This window comes from Lupinus angustifolius, chromosome LG16 (genome assembly GCF_001865875.1).
Source record: "Lupinus angustifolius cultivar Tanjil chromosome LG16, LupAngTanjil_v1.0, whole genome shotgun sequence".
NCBI lineage: Eukaryota > Viridiplantae > Streptophyta > Magnoliopsida > Fabales > Fabaceae > Lupinus > Lupinus angustifolius.
Window position 1 is genome coordinate 8936873 of NC_032024.1, and position 6070 is coordinate 8942942.

Genomic DNA, 6070 nt, shown 5'->3' on the forward strand with positions numbered 1-6070 from the left:
TTATTTCTTCCTCTCTCGAATTCCTCTTCTTTTCTTCATTACTTCATTTCTAACTACTCAACTCTTTTCTTCCTCCAAATTAATTATCATTCATTTCCATTGTTAAACTGATGGAGGTGTTGAACTTTCACAATCATTACATTGTCATTTTCTATTTCATTATAACTCTTGCGCCATCATGCATAATGTAATAGGGAGGATTATTGGTTCAACTAGTGTATAACAATGATTGTTTGTGATAAACCTATCTTCCTCACTCACTAGTCTTCCATCTGTCTCTGCTCTTCACTCCTCACTGAGTAACATTGAAGACTTTTCTCTTTGGCATTTAAGATTTGGTCATGTACCTCATTATGTTTTAGAACTACTTTCTAAAAAGTTTCATTCTATTCCATCTTCTATTAACCATATATTCGTTGAGAAATATGTCATTTCTCCAAGCAAAAGATGTTTCCCTTTCATAGAAGTCACTCACAATCTAATAAATGTTTTCATTTGATCCATGCTAATAATATATGGGATCCTTTTTATGACTCTTCCTTGTTTAGTCATTGATACTTTCTTACTTTGGTTGATCATTACACTCATTTCACATGGGTTATTTTGATGAATTGTAAAAGTGAGACAAGACATCACATTCTTAGTTTGTGTCCTTTATTAAGACACAGTTCAACATCAAACTAAAATGCTTAAGAAGTAATAATGGTGTTTGGTTTCTAATGCATGACTTCTTATCAAAACGAATCATTCATTATAAAACTTATGTTGAAATACTTCAACAACATGACATTATTGAGAGAAAATACCACCATATTCTCAATCTGGCCAAAACAATCTTTTTTATGTCTAAGTTACCTTATAAACTCTGAAATTTTGCAATCCAACATACAATACATCTAATTAATAGGCACAGCCTCACATTGCAAAATAGGAGTCCTAATCGAATACTATATCATAACATACCTTATCTTAGCAACCTCAGAGTGTTTCATTGTTTTAAATTTGCTAGTACCACTCAATCTAGTAGAAATAAGTTCATTTCTAAAGGTAGTAAGTGTGAACTACTTGGTTAAAGATAAGGTACCAAGGGTTTTATCTTGTATGATCTTCATACCAATGAGGTTTTTCTGTCCAAAGATGTTGTGTTATGTGAGCTTTCTTTTCCTTTTTACAAGTTACCTAAAATTTCTACTTCACATATTTTACCTACCCTTTCTTATTCTCAAAGCACATTTTACTCTCATGATATTTTTCCTCATGAACCTTCACCTATCCAACACTATCTCAGATTCATATAGTCTTGTTTCTAGTTCTAATTCACCTTCCACATACATTATTCCTCCATCTTTTGTTTATTCAAGTGTGAAGTCCCACCTTGAATATGAGGGGATGAGTGAAAGAGTTTATAAGTAGAACAAACACATGAAATTAATGTCTTAAGGTTTTGGTTCAAGATGTGGTATCTCACTTATGACTCTCCACTCTTCCCATACTCTGGTAACAATGTCCAACACTTCCACCATGCCTTCTCCAGTTTCACTAATACTAACTAGACATTCATAAAGATATAGGAAATTCCCTTCGTATGTTCATACTATCACTGCAATTGTTTTGCGTTTGATCCTAGCTCACATAATTCATCATTCTCTACTCCTATCTATCCTTTATATCTAGTGCTAAGTTACTCAATTTTCACCTTATTATAGAAGTTTTAGCTTAAATGTTACTACTTCTCAAAAACCAACAAGTTATAAATATGCCTATCAATTTTACCGGTGGCAAGAGGCCATGAACAATAAACTTACGACATTGGAATAAAAACATACACGATCTTTGATACATCTTCCTTCCTGCAAGATTCTATTGGTTGGAAAGGTCTAAGATCAATGAAGATATAGTCAAATGGATGGGGTAAACTACTTTTACACTTTTCTCCCACTAGTGAAAATAACCATGGTAAGGGTGGTACTTGCCTTTGTAGCACCAAAAAGTTGTTTTAAATATCATCTTGATGGAAGCTTGGAAAGGTCCAAGATCAGTGAAGATATAGTCAAATTGAGGGGTAGACTACTTTTACACTTTTCTCCCACTAGTGAAAATAACCACGGTAAGGGTGGTACTTGCCTTTGCAGCACCAAAAGTTTGGTTTATATAACAAATGGATGTCAAAAGTGCATTCCTCCATAGTGATTTACATGTGTCGTCCTCCAAGATTACATCTTGCTCATTCTGATCAAGTTTGCAAGCTACATAAATCACACAATAGTTTCAAGCAAGCAAGCATGGAGGGACATAGAACCCTCTATTCATGATTATTGTCTTTGGGTTATTCTCATTTCCTAGTTGATCAGACTCTTTTTACTAAAGCTTCTTCTTATTCATTCATTGTTATCCTAGTTTATGTGGATGACATGGTTTTAGCATGAACAAATCTTATTGAAATTAATAGGGTGAAGTCTTACCTTGACACTGCATTCAAAATCAATGACCTAGGTCCTTTACAATTTTTATTGGGCCTTGAAATTATTAGATCAAAGGAAGGTACTCACCTCAGTCAAAGAAAATATATATTGTCCTTATTAGAGGATTTTGGATCCTTTGCCACTAAACCTGCTAAAGTGTCTTTTAATCCGACTATCAAGCTTCAAGAAGACTAAGGTGAACCATTTTTTGATATCATTTGTTATATATTCCTAGTGCGTAGATTTCTCTACTTGACAACCTTCATGCCAAATTTGTGTTATGTTGTTCAACAATGCAACTTGTTTATGAGTAAGCCAATGAACTCTTACTACAAGGCAACATTGAAGAATGTTCATTATCTCAAAGCGTCACTTACTCAAGGTCTTTTATTTCCTTCCAATTCTATTATTGAGTTGCCTGCCTTTGTAGACTCTGATTCGACATGTTGTTTAGATACTAGGAAATGTATCACTGATTTTTGTGTGTTCCTTGGTTCTACACTCATATTCTGGAATCAATAAGTAAAACAATGTAAGTCATTCCTGTACTGAAGCAGAATATCCTTCGCTTAGAAGTTTGGTATGATAAATATAATGGTTCAACTATCTCTTTCATGATTTGCATATTCCTTTTCTCAACCCTTCCCAAGTTTATTGTGATAATCGTTCCACAATCTATCTTACGCATAATCCAGTCTTCCTACAATGTACCAAACATACTAAGATTGATTGTCATGTCATTCAAGAAAAGGTTCATAAAGGGGTCATCCATTTACTCCCTATATCCACTTTAGCCAACTACCATATGCTTTCACCAAGCCTTTGCCCCCTTGTTGACATTTTTGGTACGACAACTGAACCGTATCGTTCAAGTAACAAAATCCAGTAAATATTGGGATATCGTCCTTAGAGAGTATAGTGGATTTATACAAATTCCTAAAGAAGTAGATCGATTTTGTATTTATAAGATGTGAGATTTCAATGTTCATTTGATTTTGGAATATATATATATGTTAATATGTAAAAGTTAAACTATGAAATTAAATGAGTTGGGATTGAAGTTCATCTTTCTTTCTCTTTGCAATCCTTAGATTCAATTATGCATAACTTGTGAAATTACAGATTTTGATGCACATTTTCTTCGAATCATTTGTATCAATTCCTCGAGTACAAAATGCTTAGATAATTACTCAAATACCAATTCCTTGGATATTTAACCAATTATCTAGCCTTAAGTTTAATGTAAAAGCAATTCATACATCATTGTCCATTCCTAGAGCAATGATGAATCAAGGAAGATAAACTAGATTCAATACCAAGTTCAACTTCCCAGTTAAACTTGGATCTAAGATCAAGAATTCAGTAGCAAAGTAAACCCAAGCATTAAACACAGGACATACTTCCCAAAATCAAATAACTGAATACATTAAAGAATTGAATCCAGGAGTACAAAAGTTAGAAGTTTACATTTTCAATCCCAATACTAAAGAAGTAACTGCTCATCCTTGCCATTACAACACTCTTATCATGAGAACTACAAGAAATTTCGGATCTAAAGTCGTTCCCACGACTTCTTTCTTCCTCTCTAGTGTTTCTCTCTATAAAATTTGTGTGGAAAAGCTTGGAAAATGGTTAGATAACCCCCCTTTGCTTTTCATAACCGCCTATATTTGTTCCAGACTTCTAGTCTCTCACTCGAGGGAGCAAATTTATGCATTAAGAAACAGTTCTAGCTTGAGTGACAACTATGGCTTGGGTGAGAAATTTAGAGTTTTGAACCTGTATTTATCGCTTGAGCGAGGTGCTCTCGCTTGGGCGAGAGAGACACAAAAATTTTGACATCCAAAAATGGGAATTGTCGCTTGAGCAATAGCCTCTCGCTCAGGCGAGAGGGCAAATTGATGCTTGGGCGAGCCTGTGGCTTGGGCGAGGGATCTAGAGCTTCCTTTATGCAAATTCATTCAATTTCCATCTTTTCTAATCCTCATTCTCCTGCAATTTACATAAAACGTGTAAGCTTCTTAAGCAAGACTTATTACACTAGATTCTTTAGAGTTGTGCATAATTTTTATCATAACTGCACAATAAGTGCCTAAAATTATATGGAATTCCTTCACAACATGGCACTTAACACCCCTTCATCCTTCCACCACTTCATTTCCAAGTTGGGCCTTTGTTCCATCTATGCTCCAACTTAAGGGGGTATTAAAGGATCTCATTGACAACAGTAACAAGAAGTTATAGTTGATCATAGAGTAGAAAAGAGAAGCATTGCCAAGCCTAGCTTCCATAGCTTATATTACAACCAAGATAAGTTTAGCCTTTGTAATTTTGTTGGAACCACCAAGGTTCGGTTAGGAAATTAATTGTTAACTTATCATTACTTTTAAGGGAAGATTTATCCTAGGGATGGCAAAAAAACTCGTACCTGCTGGTAAAATCTGCACGGGTACGGGTCACAAACGGGTACCCGCATATATTATAAATGGGATTTTTAAAATACCCGTAGCCCAAACGGGCGGGCACGGGTATTGTGGTACCCGTACCTGCGGGTATCCGATATTTGTGTAATTATCATATTACCCTTAATAAAATTCATATACACTTCCCTAAAAACACAAAATTTATATTTGCCCTTTTTGCCCTAAAACTAAAATCCCTAACTCATTTACCCCCTTTCTTTGAATCTTTGTCATTCCCTTCTCTAAAACCTAATTTACTTTCTCATTCCCTTATCTAAAGCCTTCAAGCATAGGTATATTCGTTTCTCTCTCTTCAATCCTTATTGTATTTTAAGTTCTCTCTCACTTACATTGTGTTCTTTGTTCATTCATTCCATCAATTTATTTCCTTCTACATGACATATATATGTTTCAATTTATTTCCTTTAATGATAGATCTATATCATAAACATTATGTTTCTATTAGTTTCCTAATGATGCTGCTTTCTAAATCTCACCTTTCATTCTTCCTTCCTTTTACTGTTATAGTTGTTTAGTATATGGCAGAATATATATGATGAAATGAATAGAGATTAATTTCAATATGTTTCAGTGAATGTAAGGGATGACCCTGAACTGGTAAAGACCAAGTTAAGGCATTGGGCTCAAGCTGTGGCTTGTTCTGTCATTCAGTCTTCTTGAAATGAATGTTTTCTACTAGTGGTGACATTTCTGGAGGAAGAAAAACCAGGGGAAAAAATAATGGAAGAAGAGGTTGCTTAAAGTGTCAGCAGAGGCTTTCACAAGAAAGTTGTGGACTTTTCTTTCTGGGTTTTATTGTTGGAGCCTAACATATCAAATAGTTGGCTCCAATTTCAACATTCGTTAGAAGATAATGGACAAACCAATCACCACATTTTCTTTACCTCTTCTCTTCATATATTTTTTATCTGAAACTCTTTCTCTCAGGGCCTTGTCGCGACCCGATTTTCGATTGGAAGACCGGCTCTACGACTTGGGAGGAGGCGAACTCGATTTCTACCTCTCCCGATTGATTTGGAGTCGCCACTACGTTTTTTACGGTTAAAATGTAGAAAACTCTATAGTAAGCCCAATTAGGATAATATGGTCTTTAAGCAGAGATTCTGAGCTCGGGAGTCGATTACG